Source organism: Ovis aries, chromosome 17 (assembly GCF_016772045.2).
Source record: "Ovis aries strain OAR_USU_Benz2616 breed Rambouillet chromosome 17, ARS-UI_Ramb_v3.0, whole genome shotgun sequence".
Taxonomy (NCBI): Eukaryota; Metazoa; Chordata; class Mammalia; order Artiodactyla; family Bovidae; genus Ovis; species Ovis aries.
In genome coordinates this window covers 32,035,422-32,051,703 of record NC_056070.1, presented here as the reverse complement: position 1 = coordinate 32,051,703, position 16,282 = coordinate 32,035,422, and the positions used below count along the sequence as shown (strand labels likewise).

Below are 16,282 nucleotides of genomic sequence, written 5' to 3'. Positions count from 1 at the left end.
CCTTCTCAGTTTTGTTTTTCTGGAGAATGCTGACTAGTAGAGTCATTCTTAGAGTAAGGCTGAGTAAAGACCTTTGTGAAAGTCATTCAGTTGTGTCCGACTCTTTGCAACCTCATGGACTATACAATCCATGGAATTCTCCAGGCAAGAACACTGGAGTGGGTAGCTGTTCCCTTCTCCAGGGTATCCTCCCAACCCAGGGACTGAACCCAGGTCTCCCTCACTGCAGACAGATTCTTTACCATCTGAGCCACAAGGGAAGCCCAAAGACCTTTAAGCATATAAAATTATTACCTACAAGTAACAGATTACTTCCCAGTTCACTAGAGGCCCCCAAGCCATATTCACCCTAACAACACTTAGAAGGAATCTCTGTTGGTTGGAGGCCATTGTTTCAATTGTAGCTATAGCTGTAATCAGTATGCAAATCAGACACTCCATAATGTTATCAGCTTTCAAAATCAAAGAAATTAGATGCCTTTGAAATTTTTAAGAACTCTGATGCTGAATTTATTTTACCACAAACACTGCTATCTATAGTAGTAAATTAACAGAAAATGATTAGTGTAAAAATATTCTTTGAACTAACCTATTTAACCGAGTCTCCTCCTTTTTTTTTTTTTTACTGAAAGAAGTCTGGTGTGAAACACAAAAGATACTCACACAATTTATATTCACTGCTTCTTCCTTCATTAAGCAACCCTGAAATCATGAGAGAGTTATTTTGTATCTACTTTCTTCTTTTATTAGCAGAGGAATATTAGAAGTGTTTAGCCTAAGTACACATAGATGTTTGAAGTTGGTCTCTAGGAAGATATGCAAAGGCAAGTGTTGGCTTTTCCACTTGATTTCTGACCAGATTTTATTCTAAACTCTAAATGAAGAATTTCTTGCTATTCTGAAAATATGTCATAGTTTCCTGTGTCTGTGCATTTATTTATTTACACCGTTTCTTTTCTCCTCATTCCCATTATCTTCTCCATCTGCGCTGTCCATTTTCAAGGATCTCAAATCTATTGTGCTCCAAGATACTTCTCTTGGTTCTCTCAGCCAAAGGGAACTATGCACTTTTAAATCATCATAATACTTTACAAACTCAGCGCATTCTGCTTTGAATTATAGCTGTGTCATGCGTATCCTAGCCTTTTATTGGTCTGCAGGCTACCTGAGGCCTGACTCGTTGGGCTTACCTGAGCAGCAAATATCAATTGAAACACATATTCAGAAAGTATTTGTTGAAATTATTTGAACTGTATGAATTCTAAATCAAATCATCCAATACAATAATAACATGTCTTAAAAAAGAGATCAGACTTTCTGTAGGATTCTACGGGGAACTGAGAGAAAACATGTACTTTGGACGAAGGCACATAAGATTGAAATTTTGGCTCTATAACTAATCACCTGTATGGTAAAAGACCAATTGTTGAAGCTCTCCCTAAGATTCAGTTTCCTAATGTGTAAAATATAAGTGGTAATATCCACTTTTCAGGGCTCTTACCCCACTATTTCACGCTAGTATGAGATAGTATGTGTCAATCACCTGTCATTTGGCATACAAATCTCAGAAATTAGAATTATTCTACACATCAATGTAAATGAAATCCAGTAGGTATCTGTGTAAATCCAGTTTGTCTACTATCTGTATGATTTAGAAAAGTGGCAATACTGAAAATAAAGTCAGTTATTTGACACTTCAACAAACATTACAATATTTTTGTTTGAAAATTACACAGTGATAAATACTTCATTAAGCACATTAAAATCAATACAAAAGGGAAGTAGCTCATTAACTATTAGATAACTGACATATATTTGAAGTACAGGCATTTGTATTGTTCTTTAAGGCAAACACACAGTCATTTAAGCTATGTATCTATCTTTATTTTTTATGTCAAAGAGGATTGATGAAAGTCAAAAAGCTGAAGAAAAACAAAAATTCTGCATAAAATGCCTAGGAGTTTGTTGTTGTTTTTTTCCTTTCCTTTACTCAGTTATTTCTGTTCTTTGGAAGAGAAACACATTTGAATGTTGCATTGTCTTCAAAGTGGGGAATGACTATTATACATAAAGTCACAATATGTAGCCTAACAATTTTAGAAGAGAGCTAAAATTTTAAATCACTCCTGGTACTCACGATTCTGCTGCTCTCAGAAGGATCCAAATGGGATGACTTGGTCAGGCAACTGAAGAATAGTGGAGGATACATCTGTAAGCACAAGAAATAATTTATTCTGTCAGTAATCTATTTCCCAGAGCCCCCAGATTTGCCTGGCAGGTAGTAGCAGTAGTAGCAGTAGTGTGTGTTCGGTAATGTCTGACTTTTTGCAACCCCATGAACTGTAGCCTGTCAGGCTCCCCCATCCACAGGCTTTTCCAGGCAAAAATAGTACAGTGGGTTGCCATTTCCTCCTCCACGGTATCTTCTCAACCAGGACTGAACCCAAGTCTCCTGCCTGCATCTCCTGCACTGGCAGGAGGCTCCATCTGACGCACCAGGGTAGTAGGATCTTGATAAATATTTGTTCTGTGGATGAAAAATGATGCCTGCCACATTTGCAAACAAAGGATACTGTGGCATTCTAGCCATCAGCCACAACCTACCAGACCCTGATAGTGAGGGCCGAAGAGCTCAGGAAGGAGAAAAACGGGCTTTCCTCAGCCACTCCCAATGGTGCACCCTGAGGAGACTCAGGATGGGGAAGAACTGGATCCTGGTCTTAGCTGGCCAACGTGCGAGGAGCCCAGACTCTTGCATCTTCCTATGCTTAGAAAAGCTTAAAAAAAAAAAAAGAAAAGAAAAGAAATAAATGTTTTATTTTCTTCTATTGACAGTAATTTTTTGATGTTCTGATTACCTGGTTTATGTTTCAAAACTCCTATGTAACCTGGTTCATCCTTTACCGCTTCAGAGTAGTCCTTCAGAGCGATCTGGGAGGATATCTTTCAGGCAATGTGCGAGTTGGGTCTTGTCTGACTCTGCCACCCCATGGACTGTAGACCGCCAGGCTCCTCTGTTCATGGGATTTCCCAGGCAAGACTAGTGGAATGGGTATCCATCCATTTCCTTCTCCAGGGGCTCCTCCTTATGCAGGATAGAACCCGTATCTCTTGCATCGGCAGGTGGATTCTTCACCACTGGGCCACCTAGGATGCCTCTTCCAGGCTTTACTCCTCAGGAAATTTACCAAATCAAACATAATTTTCAACTTTTAGGTTGTGCATTTTTTTCAGTTAACATCTGAATGACTTATGTAATACATATTTGAAATATAGACAATACCCAGAAGTTACTGTGATCAAACTACCAGGTAGATAGATAGATAGACATATAACCTAGATCTTTTGCTTGATATTAGTAAAAATTAAAAAAAAAAAATAAGTGTGAGTTGCCAGGCTGTGGACGGGGAGGCCTGAATCTTAGCTCTGCGCGAATGCTGGGGCTCCACAGCCCGCGTGGGACTCTCTAGCCCGCTAGCCTTACTTGGCTGCTCCTCCGGCTTTTGGCCGGGAGCTTGGCCCCGCCCAATCGCCCAGTGCCGTTCAAGAAGGTCGCCTGCGGTCATGGTGAGCTCCTAGAAGGAGCCCGCCACCTCGTGGGGGATCAGCGAAGCCTAACCACCGGGGTCCCGCCTCCTTGGGGGCTGCTTGGCTGCTTAGTCCTGGACCCTCTGATGGCCGGAGGTGGCCACAGCAGAACATGTGGAAGATAGAGCTGGTGAGTGCTGGGCTCCCTGAGCTCCGTGAGGCCAACTCGGGCTGGCCGGTGACGCTGGCCACCTGTGAGGCAACCGGCCCATGTTCCCATCCCAGAACGCCTGCGAGGTGCTCTTCACGTCACTGCGGAAGAGCCTGGGGTCCAAGGACAGTGGCAAGATTGTCTTCAAGACAGCTTGGGTAAGTGCTCTCTCCATGGGGATGATTGTCTTCTGCTGCTCGTTAGCGTCTTCTCAGAGATGTTTGATGATCAGAAAACAGGTGTGGTGGGTGCTGCTGTTGAGGTTGTTAGACGCTTGCCTGGTTCTTTAATAAACTCCATGGAGCCTCCATACCTTTTCTTGTGGAATCCTGTTTGCCAGTATTTGCGAAAATCCTATTTGCCTACTTGCCTTCACTGGTCATTCTGGGACACTACTTCAAGAAGTTCCTTGGACGGGTGAATGGCACTCTGATTGCTGGCAGCAATGCCTTCCTGGTTTTGCTGTCTTTCCTTCTGAGGGTTCTGACTGACAGCTGGGGCCTCTTTAGACACAGAGTCCTCTGCCTCTTGACATTTGTTCTCTTTCTGGCTGGTTTTACTTACGGACCCCTTGCCTTCTGTGTAAAGATGGTGGAACCAAAGGAGGCAACAGATTCTCCCTCTTTTCCCGGAGAAACTTCAGTTATACTCAGTTCAATTTTGCCGTCTTCAGGGTGACAGCTTATGTTGTGTCGGCAGTTGGAATATCGGTTGCACTTTTAGGAGACCATGTGCCTTATTTTCACTTGGGTTGGCCATGCCTTGCCGGGGTCATTTCAGAAGTGGAGTGCTGCTTCTTAGCCACACTGCGCCAAGACCAGAGTTTTCTTTGCCTTGCAAGTTTCCTTTCTGTTCCCTCAGAACTAGAACAGAGGCAAGGTTGGACCATCCGCACCCTCAGCATGCTGAGCAGCCGCCGACTGAACTCAGGAGGAAATGGGCTAATGTGAATGAGAGGTTATCACATAACCCTTTTTCCAGCTTCCACATCTCCTCCTTTAGTCTAGTTTCTTGCCTGGAGAATCCCATGGCCAGAAGATCCTGGCAGGCTTTGGTCCATAGGGTCACAAAGAGTCAGACACAACAGAAGCCACTTAACACAGCACAGCATAATACATTTTGTGAATATGAGAAAATTAAAATGCTTTTCACAATCTATGACAAGCAGTATATATACATAGTTTTATGTTCAATTTTGTTTCCTGCAATAAACATAAAGCATTAGCTGAAGAAACCATGAGCAAATGTGTAAATTTTAGAAAGTTATCTTATGATTTTTATATCAACTAGAAAGCAAATTATGATAGAGGAAAAATAAATATTAAACTACTTATACATGATATAATTAAACACTTAAATTCTATTTATTTCTGTTTTGGGATGTACAGCTGTATTTTGTTTGTTTTTAATTTAGTGGAATTAATTGGAATTGGACTGACTCATCAAAAGTAGCTATTAATTATACAGGAGACCCTTCATAAGAAACTTAGCCTATACTGAACCATAGTTTGATTCAGAGCTGTGTGTGAGATGTTTTTAATCTGTAATTTTGTGAGTGACCATGGTAACAACTGTGTTATGTACTTATACAACTATTTTATTTCTTTGTTTCTATATTTAGTGTTCAATAGTTTATGCTCAGATATTTAAAAATTATTTTTCCTTCCTCAAAGAATTAGCAAGACAAAACAATTCTCTGAGATGAGATTTAGAATTTAAAAATCATATTCTTGCTGCTCTTGTTTTTTGGAATGGATTTTTGTGTTAGCAAAAAGAATTACCAGTGTTGTTTTTAATGCTGCAATTTAATAATTTGTGTAAAAGTATTTAGCAGTAAATAGCTACAGTCTGTTGGCTCTGATAGGTCTTATTTTTTTCATCTTTTATCCTCTTCTCTTTGATATTCACTGAGAATTATAGGGTTATTTGATATCTGTTAGATAGTTGTAAAAATAAAGTATTAATAGACTATGTAAATATATACTGAAAAATAATGGGCACATTGAATTGTCTTGAGTTGTTATGTGAGTCATATTAGATTAGTCTACAGTTTGGGAATAGCTATTTTCCATGGCTCAGACGGTAAAGAATCTGCCTGTAATGCGGGAGACCCATGTTCAGTCCCTGCTTTGGGAAGATCCCCTGGAGAAGGAAATGGCAACCCACTCCAGTATTCTAGCCTGGAGAAATCCATGGACAGAGAAGCCTGAGGGGCTACAGTATACTGCGTTGCAAAGAGTTGGACATGAGTGAGCAACTTCCACAGTTTGGAAATAAATACTTCCAAATAAATATAATAATAAAAATATTTTTCTTTTTAAAACTAGTTTTATTTCCCAAAGTAACCTATAATAGTCAAATCTTTATAAGGTGCCTGCTATTCAAATTTCTAAATGATAAAAGGTGGCTTTAATCAAGGGGATTGCAGATAGTTAATTCTGTGGTTGTCCCTTTCTTTGATTTGAACTTAATTATTTATGTACATTACAATCTTGTTAATTTACTCTTTATTCTCATCTACATTTACATTAGACACAGGAGAAATTAGGACAGCAACATCTGGCTTTAATGAAATAGAAATAGTTAAATAACTATTGTCATCATCATTCAAGACTGCATTTTGTTGTTCCACACACTGAAACAGTCACATCAGATATACCAAACAGAAGGAACAGCACTAAAAAGCAAATTAGTTTACTCTATAAAGAATTATAAACATGTATCCAAAGTCCTATTATATTCACTTCAGTTATTTTCTAGCTGATTGATAATTTTAAATAATTTATAATTTTAGGACATATCTCAAATAAATTTTCCTTTTCCTTTTATAAAATAAAGAAATAATACAGATATATGACAAAAAAAATAGTTCGAATGATAAGGCTCAAAATGAAAATCTCTTTCTCTGTCCTACTGTTTCTTCCCAGAAAATAACCCTGTCAAATTCCAATCTTTTTGAAGTTTTTTTAAATTGAAATGTAGTATACTTATAATATTTATTAGTTTTGGGTGAATAACATAGTGCTTCTTTTTTTCTAATGTATTCAATATTTTTAAGATTAAACACCATGTAAAGTTATTTTAAAATAATGGCTATCCCTGTGCTGTACAAAATATCTGTGTAGCTCATTTATTTTTATGTATTAATAATAGTTTGCAGCTCTTAATCCCAAACCTTTATCTCACCCTTCCCCCTCCCTCTTTCCGATGGTAACCATTTGTTGGTTTTTGTTTTCTATGTTTGTAATTCTGTGTCTTTTCTGCTATGTGTATTCATTTTTTTTTTCAAGATTCCACATAAAAATGATAACATACAGTATTTGTCTTTGTCTGTATGACTTACTTCACTAAGTATAATACTATCTGGGTCCATCTATGTTGTTGCAAATGGCAGAATTTCATTCTTTTTTATGGCTGAGTAAAATTCAATTGTATATACACGTAATGCACATTATATACACCTGTTCAATTATATATATATAATTGAATATGTGTATAATGCCACTTCTTTATCCAGTCATCTGTTGATGGACACTTAGGTTGCTTCCATATCTTGGCTATGGTAAATAATGCTGCTGTGAACACTGGGGTGCATGTATCTTTTGAATTAGTGTTTCCAGTTTCTTCAAATCCATAGCTAGCAATGGAGTTGCTAGCTCACAAGGTATGCTATTTTTGGTATTTTGAAAAATGTCCATACTGTTTTCCATCGTGGTTGTATCAATTTGCATTCCCACCAACAGTATACTAGGGTTCTCTTTTCTCCACATCCTTGCCAGTATTTGTTATTTGTAGACTTTAGGTGATAGACATTCTAACAGGTGTGAAGTGACATCTCATTGTGGTTTTGATTTGCATTACACTGATAGCTAGAGATATTACGTATTTTTTTCAGATGCCTATTGGATATCTGCATATCTTCACTTAAAAAATTTCTTTGATCTCTATTCAGTTTGTAATCCTGATGTGTGTGTTTTTGATATTACATTGTATAAGCTGTTTATGAATTTTGGAAATTAACCCTTTATTTGTTATATCCTTAGTTGCTATTTAAGGGTTTGGTTTTTTTTTTTCCCACATATTTTTGATTTAAACAAGTTCTCTGTCTTCTCACTTTGCCTAACTTTCTGTCTCTATGAGTTTAGTTAAAACAGTTACCTATCCCGGTCTTGCAGGGTATCCTTGGGTGGGTGTGTCCCAGTACAGTCTGTGTATACCCAGGGACTTTAGGGTAAGACCTGGATCTGAGATGAGCATGAGTCACATCTTTCCCCAGGGTGTACTGGCAGCTATCATTTTGGTAGGAGGTGGGACTGGAGATAGAGAGGCTGGAGCTAGAGCTATGTGTGAACCATAGCTTCTTTTCTGCTCAGTGGTCAACACCATCCCCTGGGAGCAGAAATTGTTGGGAGACAAGCCCTGAGGTTCAAGCTTGAGCTGGCCTTGTTCCTCTGAGTGTATGTCCACCCCCAACCCAGTGCTGGCATCTTCACTTGATAGGGGAACAGTACTAGTGCAAGAAAGACTAGAGGGGGCACTTGCCATGGGTCAGGGCACAGACTGTGGCAGTCTCTCACCCTTGTGTGGAGCTGTCTTGCAGATTGTGTGGGACCAAGCAAGTACTCAGCTCATGTGGGCCTCCATACTGGTTTTGGTTGTAGAAACTTGCCAAAGTCACTTGCAGTATTAATCTGCTTCCTCTGCCTTGTTTCAGGAGTAAGCAAGTTGAGTGCACACTTTCCTCAGTGGAATCTAGGTTTCTTACAGCTCTCCTGTTAGGCCCACTGGTTTTCAAGCCAGCGAAGGGGACCTGTCTTCCTGGTTTCATACCCCAGGATTGGGGCACCCAGTATGTGGCCTGAATCATTCACTACCCAGAGAATATCTCCACCTGAATAGTCCCCCTCTTCTTCTTTATCTCCTCCCATGGGCAAAGATCCAGACATGATTGCTTGGCTTCCCTTCTTACTCAATTCCATGAGGATCTTTCTTACAACTTTGCTTGCAGAAGTTTTTCTGTGAGTCTTCAGTTAGTTTTCAGTAAGTTTGTGAAAGTTACTTTTAAAACTGGTGGTGGTGGTGGTGTTCAGCCACTCAGTCATCTCCGACTCTTTATGACCCCATGACTGCAGCATGCCAGGCCTCCCTGTCCTTCACCATCACCCGGAGCTTGCTCAAACTCATGTCCATTGAGGTGGTGATGCCATCCAGCCATCTTGTCCTCTGTTGTACTCTTCTCCTCCTACCTTCAATCTTCCCCAGCCTCAGGGTCTTTTCAAATGAGTCACTTCTTCACATCAGGCGGCCAAAGTATTGGAGGTTCAGCTTCAGCATCAGAACTTCTAATGTTTATTCAGGATTGATTTCCTTTAGGGTTGACTGATTTGATCTAAGCATGAGTTCTTCAGCATTCAGCTTTCTTTATGGTCAAACTCTCACATCCATACATGACCACTAGAAAAACCATAGCTTTGACTATATGGACATTTGTCAGAAAAGTAATATCTGTGCTTTTTAATATGCTGTCTATGGTTGTCATAGCTTTTCTTCCAAGGAGCATGTGTCTTTTAGTTTCATGGCTGCAGTCACCATCTGCAGTGATTTTGGAGCCCAAGAAAATAAAATATTTCTATTTCCATTGTTTTGCTATCTATTTGCCATGAAGTGATGGGACCAGCTATGGTTTTTACAGTAGTCATGTATGGATGTGAGAGTTGGACTGTGAAGAAAGCTGAGCACCGAAGAATTGATGCTTTTGAACTGTGGTGTTGGAGAAGACTCTTGAAAGTTCCTTGGACTGCAAGGTGGTCCAACCAGTCCATTCTAAAGAAGATCAGCCCTGGGATTTCTTTTGGAAGGAATGATGCTAAAGCTGAAACTCCAGTACTTCGGCCACCTCCTGTGAAGAGTTGACTCATTGGAAAAGACTCTGATGCTGGGAGGGATTGGGGGCAGGAGGAAAAGGGGATGACAGAGGATTAATGGCTGGATGGCATCACCAACCCGATGGATGTGAGTTTGAATGAACTCCGGGAGATGGTGATGGACAGGGAGGCCTGGCGTGCTGCAATTCATGGGGTCGCAAAGAATCGGACATGACTGAGTGACTGAACTGAACTGAAATGAACTGAACTGAACTGATGGGACCAGAAGCCATGATGTTAGTTTTATGAATGTTTAGTTTTTCTTTTTTTTGTCTTTCATTATTGATTTTATTTTTTATTTTTTTTACCTTTAAAATTTTTATTTTTACTTTATTTTACTTTACAATGCTGTATTGGTTTTGCCATACATTGACATGAATCCACCAAGGGTGTACATGTGTTCCCAAACATGAACCCCCCTCCTGCCTCCCTCCCCATAACATCTCTCTGGGTCATCCCCGTGCACCAGCCCCAAGCATGCTGTATCCTGCATCGGACATAGACTGGCGATTCATTTCTTACATGATAGTATACATGTTTCAATGCCATTCTCCCAAATCATCCCACCCTCTCCCTCTCCCTCTGAGTCCAAAAGTCCGCTCTACACATCTGTGTCTCTTTTGCTGTCTTGTATTGAATGTTGTGTTTTAAGCCAACCTTTTCACTCTCCTCTTTCACTTTCATCAAGAGGCTCTTTAGTTTTTCTTCACTTTCTGCCATAAGGGTGGTGTCATCTGTGTATCTGAGATTATTTATATTTCTCCCAGCAATTTTGATTCCAGCTTGTGCTTCATTGAGACCAGCATTTTACATGATGTACACTGCATATAAGTTAAATAACCAGGGTGACAATATGCTCTTTACTTCTGTCCCTCTTCATTTTCTCCTGGCAGTTTCTCTGGTTCCTCTGCCTTTTCTAAATCCAGCTTGAACATCTGGAAGTTCTCACTTCACATACTGTTGAAGCCTAGCTTGGAGAATTTTGAGTGTTACTTTGCTAGCATGTGAGATGAGTGCAGTTGTGTGGTAGTTTTCACATTCTTTTGCACTGCCTTTCTTTGGGATTGGAATGAAAACTGACCTTTTCCAGTCCTGTGATCATTGCTGAGTTTTCCAAATTTGCTGACATTTTGAGTGTAGCACTTTAACGGCATCATCTTATAGGATTTGAAATAGCTCAGCTGGAATTCCATCAACTCCATAAGCTTTGCTCCTATTGATGCTTCCAAAGATCCATCTAGTGAAGGCTATGGTTTTTCTAGTGGTCATTTATGGATGTGAGAATTGGACTATGAAGAAAGCTGAACGCCGAAGAATTGATGCTTTTGAACTGTGGTGTTGGAGAAGACTCTTGAGAGTCCCTTGGACTACAAGGAGATCCAACCAGTCCATTCTGAAGGAGATCAGCCCTGGGATTTCTTTGGAAGGAATGATGCTAAAGCTGAAACTCCAGTACTTTGGCCACCTCATATGAAGAGTTGACTCATTGGAAAAGACTCTGATGCTGGGAGGGATCGGGGGCAGGAGGAGAAGGAGACTACAGAGGATGAGATGGCTGGATGGCATCACTGACTCAATGGACATGAGTCTGAGTGAACTCTGGGAGTTGGTGAGGGACAGAGAGGCCTGGTGTGCTGCGGTTCGTGGGATCACAAAGACTTGGACACGACTGAGTGACTGAACTGAACTGAAGGCCCACTTGAATTTGCAGTCCCAGAAATCTGGCTCCAGGTGAGTGAGTGCACCATCGTGGTTATCTGGGTCATGAAGATCATTTTTGTATAGATATGTGCATTCTTGCCACCTCTTAATATCTTCTGCTTCTGTCATGCCCACACCATTTCTATTCTTTATTGTTTCCATCTTTGCATGAAATGTTCCCTTGGTATCTCTAATTTTTCTTGAAGAGATCTCTAATCTTTCCCATTCATTGTGATAAAAAGGACATCTTTTTTGGGTGTTAGTTCTAGAAGGTCTTGTAGGTTTTCATAGAAACATTGTGGTATACATTTATATTATATTATATCATATTATATTATATTTATAATGACTGAAGTATCAATTTTTGATTTATCTATTTTTTTCTCCACTGTAAAATATTTCATTCTTACTGCCTCTTCCTCCCTGGTTTGCCTTAAAGAATTTCACCCTTTCTTTGCATTAATATTTGTTTTCAAGGTTTACATGGAAAATCCAACTTTATTTTTGATGCTAATGCAATCTAGAAGCTAAGTCTGTAAATATTTTCTTCAATGTCTATTAGGATAACAAAGTCATAAATATATATCACATATGAACTGACTTCTTCATTCACATATTTTTTTCCCCAATCAGAGTGTAGAATTTGTAAAACAGAACACAATAAAAGAAAAACTGTTCAACCTAGGTAATTGAATACATGGATATCAGTTTTTTCATGTTATAAATAAGAATTATAGATGTAGAATCACTAAAATAATTTTCATATTCAATGAGTGAAAATAAATACATATAATAGCACTATTTCTAGGAATACATACCCTAACCAAATGATTTGCTAAGTCTTATTGAATTGAAATATATATTTCATTAATAAAATTCTATAATTTGGTAATTATAGATCAATCACAGTTGGCAGGTTATCTAAACAACTCTTTTTTTTTTCATTTTTCTTGCTTATTAAATGAGCTTCCCCTTCACAATTTAGTTTCCCATTAAAGGTTTCCCACGGGAAACTAATGCACACTAACATTGGGTAGACAATATTTTATTTCATACACAAATCATAGTCAACAAATATATGTTTTTAGGATTTATATTATCCAGGTACTATACTGGATATACTATATATATTGTATAGTATATATACTGTACTATATTTGATGGAGGTACAAAAAATATAATATAAACATAAATACAAAGAAATACAAAAAATAGAAAAACAAAACTAATTTATGAAATACAAATAATTGTATTTTCTATATTGTATTATAAGTCTTACCACATAGAAAATACAATTATTGAAATATTCACAGAGTTATTTGGAAATGAAGAAAATGGACCTTGGTACAGAGTGAGAAAGAAAATAAAAAGAAATAATACTTTTTATTACATAAAAGGAAATAGCACTTTTCTTTTCTTTTTTTTTTTTTGAAATAGCACTCTTCATAGGCTTAGTTATATGCTATTTATTATTGATTGTTGAAATGTAAGGTTTGTTTTTAGGGATTACTATTAAGGCTAACAGCATGAGCTAGAATTTTAGTGCTTACCAAAAAACTATAAACCAGGCATAAATGACCTTCTTACAACTTCTAATTTATAAGAAATTTGGGAGGCTGCATTGAGTTGTCAAATGAGACATAAAATATTACTTTTTAAATAAAAATTTGTGGTATTTCATAATGCACATTTGCAATAATTAGCAATAATAAGATAGGAGATGTCAAAGAAATCTGACATTTATAAAATACACTGTTGGATAAGTTAAAAGACCTCCTAGAGAGTTTATTATTGCCATCAATGATGAAGTAACTAGTAAAGGACTAGATTCTCCATGATAACTATAAATCTGGACAGAATATACTAAAATAATTATTTTCATACATTAAGCATTAGATAGTGAAGGGCAATTATTTAAAGTAGAAAGGAAAGAAGAGATTTACTACAGTTTTATCCAGACTTTCAACCATCACTTTCTGGACTGCAGCAACAGTGAAAGAAAAACTAAATCATATAAGTCTCACTGAGCTAAGAACACTAAGTTCAAGGCTTCTGGCGTGACAGAAGTTTGCAGGGTAGGAAAAAAGGGACCTGCGTAGAAAAAGAGAGTCCTAACAGCCTTCCCTGGTATTATTGGTAAATACTAAACTGCTGATGCTGTGGGAAAAAGTCTGTAACATAAGGGAAAGAACAGTTAACAGTAGCTTAAGCTGCAGAAACATGCACACACACATACTTATACGGACAGACACAAGTGAAAAATGTTCAGATTCCAGAAAGTGGGAGTGAAGAGTCCTTCCTGAGCAGCTGGACGCTGAATAGATTTTAGAAGTTGTGACTTTGGAGTAATACTATTCTAACTCATAAATAAAAGCTTCTTTATTTTTACCCTACTTACAATTAAAATGACCATCAAATGAAATCAAGCTAGTGTGCAAATAAATTAATTGGCTGCCATCAAAAAACTCAAAATTCACAAAAGGGAGAAAATAAACATACACTGACGTAACAGTCATCATGTCCAATATCCAATAAAATGCTACTATATGTGTAAAGAAGCAGAAAAATGTGTCCCATAATAATAATTTTTAAAAAATTCTGTTAAAATAGACATAGAACTGTCAGAGATAAGGGAATTAGCAGGAAATAATTTTAAAAGATCCGTTAAAATGTGTTTTTAATTATTTAAGAAAACAACATAAAGATAATGAAAGAACCAGTGTAAAACTAAATAAACACTGTAAAAATAAACCAAATGCACATTTAAAACAGAAGAGTTAAATACCCAAAGTGAAATTTCCAAAGATGCACTCATCAATAAATTAGAACCAAGTAAGTATAATATTTGAACATGAATAAAGAGGAAATCAGAATGTTTCAGACGGAAGTATGGAGTTAAAAAAAAGAAAGGAACAGTTTCAGGGAACTCTGGGAAATATCAAGTATTCTCATATGCATGTAATCAGCATACAATAAGTGGGATGAGCTCAATAAAGGACAAAAATGGGATGGACCTAACAGAAGCAGAAGATATTAAGAAGAGGTGGCAAGAATACACAGAAGAACTGTACAAAAAAGATCTTCACGACCCAAATAATCATGATGGTGTGATCACTCACCTAGAGCCAAACATCCTGGATGTGAATGAAGTCAAGTGGGCCTTAGGAAGCATCACTATGAACAAAGCTAGTGGAGGTGATGGAATTCCAGCTGAGCTAATTCAAATCCTAAAAGATGATGCTGTGTAAGTGCTGCACTCAATATGGCAGGAAATTTGGAAAACTCAGCAGTGGCTACAAGACTGTAAAAGGTCAGTTTTCATTCCAATCCCAAAGAAAGGCAATGCCAAAGAATGCTCAAACTACCACACAGTTGCACTCATCTCACATGCTAGTAAAGTAATGCTCAAATTCTCCAAGCCAGGCTTCAGCAATATGTGAACCGAGAACTTCCAGATGTTTAAGCTGGACTTAGAAAAGGCAGAGGAACCAGAGATCAAATTGCAAACATCTGCTGGGTCATCGAAAAAGCAAGAGAGTTCCAGAAAAATATCTATTTCTGCTTTATTGACTATGCCAAAGCCTTTGCCTATGTGGGTCACAAAAATAATGTGGAAAATTCTGAAAGAGATGGGAATACCAGACCACCTGACCTGCCTCTTGAGAAACCTATATGCAGGTCAGGAAGCAACAGTTAGAACTGGACTTGTGACAACAGACTGGTTCCAAATAGAAAAGAATACTGTATATTGTCAACCTGCTTATTTAACTTATATGCAGAGTTCAGTTCAGTTCACTTCAGTCACTCCTTTGCATGTCCGACCCTTTGCAACTCCAGAATTGCAGCACTCCAGGCCTCCCTATCCATCACCAACTCCCGGAGTTCACCCAAACCCACATCATTGAGTCGGTGATGCCATCCAGCCATCTCATTCTCTGTCGTCCCTTTTCCTCCTGCCCACAACCCCTCCCAGCATCAGAGTCTTTTCCAATGACTCAACTCTTTGAATGAGGTGGCCAAAGTACTGGAGTTTCAGGTTTAGCATCATTCCTTCCAAAGAACACACAGGGCTGATCTCCTTTAGAATGGACTGGTTGGAAAAAAAAAAAAAAAAGAATGGTCTGGTTGGATCTCCTTGCAGTCCCAGGGACTCTCAAGAGTCTTCTCCAAGACCACAGTTCAAAAGCACCAAACTTTGGCACTCAGCTTTCCTCACAGTCCAACTCTCACATCCATACATGACTACTGGAAAAACCATAGCCTTGACTCCTGAGAAATTCTTGGCTAGATGAAGCACCAGCTGGAATCAAGATTGCCAGGAGAAATATCAGTAAACTCAGATATGCAGATGATACCACCCTTATGGCAGAAAGTGAAGAGGACTAAAGAGTTTCTTGATGAAAGTGAAAGGGGAGAGTGAAAAAGTTGGCTTAAAGCTCAACGTTCAGAAAATGAAGATCATGGCATCCAGTCCCATCACTTCATGGGAAATAGATGGAGAAACAGTGGAAACAGTATCAGACTTTATTTTGGGGGGCTCCAAAATCACTGCAGATGGTGACTGCAGCCATGAAATTAAAAGATGCTTACTCCTTTGAAGAAAAGTTATGACCAACCTAGACAGAATATTAAAAAGCATAGAAGTTACTTTGCCAACAAAGGTCCGTCTAGTCAAGGCTATGGTTTTTCCAGTAGTCATGTATGGATGTGAGAGTTGGACTATAAAGAAAGCTGAGCACCAAAGAATTGGTGCTATTGAACTGTGGTGTTGGAGAAGACTCTTAAGAGTCCCCTGGACTGCAGGAGACCCAGCCAGTCCATCCTAAAAGAGATCAGTCCTGGGTGTTCATTGGAAGGACTGATGTTGAAATTGAAATTCCAATACTTTGGCAACCTGATGTGAAGAGCTGACTCATTT

General features: G+C 38.5%; 1 pseudogene; it reads left to right on the top strand.

Annotated features, from left to right (window-relative positions):
* Positions 1-3,564: 3,564 nt before the first annotated feature.
* On the top strand, positions 3,565-4,689 carry LOC105602794 (monocarboxylate transporter 10-like; annotated as a pseudogene).
* Positions 4,690-16,282: the final 11,593 nt, after the last annotated feature.